This window comes from Triturus cristatus, chromosome 2_2, assembly GCF_964204655.1.
Source record: "Triturus cristatus chromosome 2_2, aTriCri1.1, whole genome shotgun sequence".
In the NCBI taxonomy this organism is placed as follows: Eukaryota; Metazoa; Chordata; class Amphibia; order Caudata; family Salamandridae; genus Triturus; species Triturus cristatus.
In genome coordinates, this window is record NC_140582.1 from 55,765,786 (window position 1) to 55,773,230 (window position 7,445).

A 7,445-nucleotide genomic window follows, 5' to 3' on the forward strand; every position below is an offset into this window, starting at 1 on the left:
ACACCCTCTACCTCTAGGAGCTTGCTGACCACCTCTACCTCTTGCGCCATACATATTACCGTTCCGCTGCAGTAATTTAGGGCAACTATATTTAAAATGACCTTCCTCTTTACAGTATGAACATTGGTTGGGACCTACAGGGACACGTGGTTGATAATACCCGTTCATTTGCTGATTGTTCTGAAACTGTTGGGGTTGGTGATAGACACCTTGGGGTTGCCTATAATTATTCTGACCTCCACGTGGCGGATAGGCCTGCTGTAAGAGGACCTTTGTCTTCAATTCCTTCGTTTTCTTTTCTGTCCTATCCTTCTCGTCTTTATCCCGATTTTCGTAATACTGTGCAGTAGCCAGTATTTGCGCTGAAGAAGAAACAGCCCAAGAACTCTCTGAATCTTTCAACTTCTTACACAGGTCAGGAAGTAAATTCTGCACAAATGTATCCACAAATAACCGTTGGCCACCCTCAGTACTCATATCCTGCCCACTGTGATCAATAAACGTTTCTTCAAACCTGGTAAAGAAGTCTGACACTGTCTCATCCTTCTTCTGCTTGCATGCAGATAACTTGTCCCAGTTTACGCGCATCGCAGGCATTATTGTCTTCATATACGTGATAATTCTACCAGGCAGTTCAGCTACTAAAGGCTCAGGTTTCGCACCACCAGTTTGTCTAGCATCAGCAGCAACAATGTTAGCCCATGTGTCCCCTAGTTCTGCATCGTGATCCACATTACGGATTGACCCCCATAGAGGTTGTGGAACAACATTACCAAACAACATGTCTATGTCGGCCAGATTCATAACGCATGACCCTGCCGTCTGTGACAACTCTTTATAATAACCTGCTGGGTTTTTACGGGGATCAGGCAAGGACTGCTTAAGCGCTAACACCTCAGATCTCTTCCATGGAACATGCACGCAAACACGCTGGAAATGTGCTGCCACAGCGGGCACACCGGCAGCAGCTGCAACCGCTTCCTTCCATACCGGGGGAACTTCTCTCATGGGGTATTGTCGCGCTTTTACCTTTTTCCCCACAAGGACATCTTGTTCAAACAATGACTGTTGACAATCACCATTCCTGAAGGACAATACAACCGCGACTGCTTTATCTACTTCGCGATCCACAATTATACCAGTTCCAAAATCAACCCTTACTCTACACAACTCCTGCGGGCTCGGATTTTTACCACTATCCTCCAATTCTTCACAGAGAATCTCACACATTTTCTCAAACACATATCTCTGTTTCGGGGCATCCCACTGATGGAAGACATTAACCACTGACTCCACATCATACAATGAGGGGAAAACAATCCATCTGCGCGCCATGCGATCTATTACCTTTTTCTCATCAGGGTTAGGCAACTGACTACGCAGTTGCTTACGCTGTAAGCCAGGAGTCGCACCAGACGAATCAAAGAGAGGCGACATTAACGTAGTAACCACATTAGCTAAACGCTGTCGCGCCGAAGGAGAATTTGAGGCGAAAACAGGGGGAAAAACAGAGGGAAGAAAAGAGGATGTAGAAACAGGTACTGAAGTAGTGCAAGGAAAAGTGTCAGAAGAGGCAGCTGCTGAATTAGGCAAAGTCGCAGGGAGCGCGGGGGCAGTCGGGAACACAGCTGGCGGTTGCGGCAAGGCTTGCAATATATTCACTGGAGGTGGCATATTCACAAGCTGGGGAGGCGCCGTGGCATTTTGAGCATACGGGGGTGGCGAACTCAACAAATGTGACATCAAGGGATCTTTCTCCTTTTCTTCGGACTCATTCTGCTTAGAGTGTGGTAAAGCTGGGTAACATTTGTCGATACCTAACTTGCGCTGCCTGTGCAATTGCTCACTCATTTGCTCCTCCTCATTATCTTTAAATTGTACAGCTGCTTGCATTACTGTCATACCTCTCTCTCTTTTATTCTTTTTCGCTAGCTTAATTTCCTTTTGTTTGGCTTCCTTTCGCCATAAGCGGAAAGAGTCAAACATCGCCGGCCGGGCTTTCTTCTTGAACAATTTAATTTCCAAATTATCTAAAATATCAGTATTGAAACTACCATTTTGGGGCCATTTTAAAACACCGTCTTTTCTAGTGTAGTGGATCCATACTTCGTTATATGCAATGGGGCCTACGCCATGCTTCACATAGAGCTCATAAGTTGGAGTTCCAACCGGAGGAACCGGACATGATTCCTCTAGCTGGAAATCTTTTCCGCAACCCAAACAGAATAATCTACCAAATATTCCAGAACCAGGCATCTTCGCTCACTAGTCTAGATCCCAAACGTCAAAGGATTATCGATTACGATAGTCTCGTGAATACACGAGTCCTCTGGCTTTGGCGTTTGCAAACTCCAAATCACTAATTTCAAATGATCCCGAAGGATACCAAAACAAATGGGAGACGCTCCACTTATACTTAACTGAATATTGCTGATCAATGGCGTCACCAGAAGACTCTCTCGATTGTTTCGCTCTCTCAAACTCGTCAAGGGTCCAAAACAGGTCGATTAATCAGGGCAGCAGTCCTTCGTAGCCGTCGGGACGCGGAGAACCTCGCAGAAAAGACTTTCGGACCACGTCGACATGCAGGGGTTGATGAAGTGGCGGCCTTCCTCCGGAATTTCCACACGAAGCTCCTCACGAACCTCTGGCTTGGACTGGTACCGCTGAAATCGTCCCGAGTTGGGGGCCAAACTGAAGTACTGGGTATTTTAGTCCCAGCGGTGCAGGGGCACACACCCTATGACTTCTGGGTTCACCCTGTTCCGGACCTACAGAAACACAGAGTCTTCTGGGTGAAGTCAAAGAATCGTTTATTGGCTGCAGACCAATGACAGGTATCCTAGAAGTAGTTCTCAGGAGACTGCTGAAAATCATAGAAACGGACTTCACTTTAAATAGGCCTTTTCTGGCCTCAAGCATACATTCCTAGGTTTTATGATACGGCCATATACAAGTATATATTACAAAGAAAAGGCAGAGTCATGATGACCATCCCACATTCCAGTTCGGCCAGCCCACAATGATTTACACAGTAAGGTTCAGATCCCACATCTGATGTAAACAGACCCCCCAATAAACATGAGCATCTCCTGTTTTGGGAAACAAGTCATAAAGCAGGAACAAGCAGGTGTGGAAGAGATTAGCCGGAGGTTTGTGTAGAATGAAAGGGTTTTATGATGGGTCAAGCCCTGATGCTAATCACAGGTGGACGGAGGAAGGGGAGCTCGTGAGACCGGTTTGACCCGGGGCAGCAGAGCCAGCTGCCCAGGTCACAGAGAAGTAACGGGAAAGCACATGTACTGTGAGGCCCGTGTTTGCTCCATTATAGCCTATGTGAGGGCAATGGCAAGATGGCCACTGCTTCCAAAATGGAACCCGCGTAGTGAAGCAGAATGACGTGTACACAGTGCATTCATAACTAGGACGGTATATAGAACACTCGTACATACCGCATTTACCATTTGCGGTTCGCTAATACCAAGATAGACAGGGGTAGGGCCCTGTCCCCTACGCGGTCCCAGAGATTAAAGTACGACAGATGTTGGGAGCATCTAGCATCAGACTGATGCTTTGTTTCTTGAGTTTTTAAAGGGCTTTGCTTCTCAGAGGTTTCTGCAATGATTGACTTGCTGTAGATGACTTTTTAGTGAGGAGGGTTCTGCATGAGGAGCATAGAGATTCCAGTTTGGGAGTATTGGTGGAATTTAGCTTTCCACCGCTTTTAGGTCTGCCTGACCTATTGTTACCAATCCTTCAAGATATACACAGAGCACTCTGTGGCTCCACCTTTAGGAGTCTCTCTTTCAACTAATGCCATTTGCTGTTTAGTGTATCATTCCATCTTCTATAAGTGCTTGCAGTGTGACGCATAAAATGTGTCTCCTGAATTGAGCAAGCATATACCAAAATCGCATCCTTCTTTCACTTGTTATTTAAATCATGCACAATATAACTAACAATAGGAAGTTCAAGCTTTGGATTTGTACTTTAGCATCAAAAGTATGGAAATCACCTTGCACACTAACATACATGCTTCTGCAGCTGAGCTTAATATTTTGTTTTCCCTTGCGCTGCTCCCCCACAAAAAGCTCTTTTCCTCCTTCTTCTCCCCACTGCTCAGACACCCACTAGTCCACCTTGTGCCCAGTGCCCCTCCTTTTTTATATCACCTAGCCCCCAAAACCTAAGCCCAAATCTGACTTACATCCGATTGGTGCGCTCTCATAGCACCTGTGGTTGCCCTCAGTAGAGTTTCTAGTGCTAGATCATCACAACGGTTCGGGTAATTTTGAAAAGATTTGTAAGAGGCCCGCCCAGAGGACCTTTAGCCTTTGCCTAACATGTGTCTGTCATAAGTTTGAACTCCCAGTGATGCTGAGAGGTTTTATGTGAGACGTCAGGAGAAATGTTACAAGAAAAGTTAATTTCCACATTGATGGGTTCGAGTTGGATTGCCTTTCTCAACACTTTCTCTCAAATTCTAAAGTCCTGAAAGTAGATTACAATGGATGGAGGGTTTGAAAAATGTTTCAATGGGGTGAAAGGAACTCTGTGCGCTCTCGCAATTGATAGATCCACTTGAGGCACTGTAAGCTCGTACTTTGAAATCAGTTTGGAAACTTCTTCAAACTATACTTGGTTCTATCAAACTCTCTGGGGCACTGATCAGTCAAAGAGTTGCCCTTTGAGATCTATTTTCAAAATCTTCCAACTTAGATTTAATGTTTTTCATCTCTATCTGGAGCTGCATCGTTGCCTATGAGTGAATCGCTTGTGCATCTTCTTTAGCAGAGAACCTCTGCTCCACTTCTTCACACCTAGACTTTAAATCTTGTAACCACTTATCTAATATGTCTAATTTGGCTTGGATTTTACCAGCCATCTCAATTTGTATGCCCTTCATTTCCTATACTTTAACAATAAGTTGCTGGAGCAGTAAAAGCACATTGTTAAGTGTGCCAGGGGTTTCTAGTGCACTACAACAATCCTCCTAATTTTCTTGGGATGCCCAAGGCTTCATCCTGATATGTCTCTGCAGTGTTGGAAGCCTTAATTTCTGCACCTATATTTGTATTGGATGGCATCATGGTGTTAGTCAATGGTAATTTAATGATTTCCATGTTAGAAGATATTGCCATGCTAACTTTATTCTGCATTTCATCATTCCCTTAAACCAAACGTGGTTATTCAATTCTCATTATTGATGTATTTTGACATTTAGCCTTGTCATGGACCACTATGGCTATGTTTGGTCTATCTTTTTTAAAGATAAGGTGTTGTGGGACATGAGTCAACAGAATTTCACCATGGCTGATGACTGAGAAATGCCCCACGAAGCAGTCTCCCTCTGTACCGACCACAGCTGTTGTTATACTATTAAGAGCATATCTGGGATTATCCTTACTTCCCACTATCCCCTCCATCCCCATAAGGGTACCAACTGAGGAGTTATAACATTTACAGCCATAGGTGTCTAGTATTTAACCGCAATAGGTGGTGGGGGGGCGGGTCACGGTGATGAAGAAAATAAAACAACTTACCTGTCTGCTGTCTGCCGCTGCTGCCCCCTCCTCTCTCTCTTAGCCCGCTTTCAGGGTGAGAAGCCGGAAGCACCGGGCTCCCGGCCTCCTGATAGCCAATGAAAATGCTGCAATGCAGCGTTGTGAAGGGTATGGGCACCGTGGAGGGATGCTGAGCCAGAGAATGGGAGTCTGGGCATGTTCTCCATGCAGGCTGTAATGCAGCCTTCATGGAGAACATGAGAAGTGCGCATGAATGTATGGCCAGTCCCAGAGGGCCGGCTAAATGGTCTGCACACTTGGAGTGGGCAACCACTCCTCCCCTGCTCTGTGAGCGGAGCAGCCCCGCCCCTACCCAGCCGAGCAAGGGAAAAAAACAAAATGATACTACCAATGAGTTATTATAATTTTATTTTTTTCCTCTTTGACCTGCTCAGTGGGGTGACACTCCTCCACCTTAGCGGAGGAGCCGCCGCTGCATACAATAGAAATCTCCCCAGTTATCTCCTGTACTGATACATTACTTTCTGCATCAGACGTGATAACACTACCAACCACATCCCCTGTCGCCAGCATCAGTTTTTAGTCTGGTTAGGCATATTAAGAACATGAGAGAAGTTTAGTTTTTGTTCTTAAGGTTTGCAAAGGGAGTTTGGATTTAAACATCAAACCTTTTTGAGACATCTTTCTTTTCCTGATTACAAATTTCCCATTCAAAGTACCAGGTTCAGTTTTACCAGTAAGGGCTGTAATTGTGGGCGGTTATTGACATTGGATTGTGGTTTAATGCTTCATAGCCCTTTGACTTTTCTGTCATGCTATGGCTTCATCCGGCTCTCTAACAAACAGGCAGCAACTGATTCAGGGAGCAGAGCTGCCATATGTGCTCTTCAGTTGAGTAAAGAAAGAGAACATTAACACCCTTCTTCCTCAAGAACATATTCACGTATTCGCTTGATGCCTTCCCCCTACCAAGTCGCTCCAAACCATGCTTTTTCTGAGACACCAGGAAGATTGGGTCGATAAGATTGGTGCACGGAAGCTCTTCTACACTTTTGCACCCATTACATAACTATGTCATTCTGTCTCAGTCTGCCTTCTCCTTTGATACTGCAGTTGCGGTTCCACCAGCTCCACTCGCAGCCCCCACCAAACTGCTGGGCGAACCTATCGGTAGCCCCACAGAGCACAGCAAGGAGGTGGACAGCTATCGTGAGGGTAAAGTTAATTGAGTGCAGCTATCCTCAACCACTTCAGCTTCCTTCAGTACCCCTTGAAGGTCATGTAGCGAAGAAGTCAGCTGCAGCCTTATCATGCTAGACCCCTGGCCACCATGACGGCAAAACGCTTGTCGGTAACATCTTATGTCTTAGTGGAGCCTTTCTGTGCTACCGTGGTGACTGGCAGAGATATTTTAACTATTGGAACTCATTATTAAGAGGGGATAACTTCCATTCAATGGTCTTTTTTAATGGTGGTATGTTGTACTATATTGCCGCAAGGCTGGACAAGAAGTTCTGCCCACTTAGCAATAAATGCCCAAGATGTGATCAAGAAGGGGACTGGAAACATGTCTTGGTCAGGTGAGGTGGTGTCCAAAGTATGGGGAGATTAGTGTTTTCTGCCTATTACCATCAGGGTTGGGCAAATTATTGAAACAACATCGTTAACTGCTAGTGCTCAGGCTAACATTCACACCTCTTATAGATAAAAATACTTATATTATATATTATTACCTACTAGCGGTCGCCAGTAGGTAGTTATAGTTAGGACCTAGTTACCATAGGAAAATGGCAACATTCTATTCCCAATAACTTTGACGCAGATTAACGAATCTTCGCGAAAAGATCAGCTCCTATGTTGAAAGTTTGGGGGTGATTTGTTAAGGGGGGCGAGAAAAAAGGGGGGTCCCAAAAAGTGTTT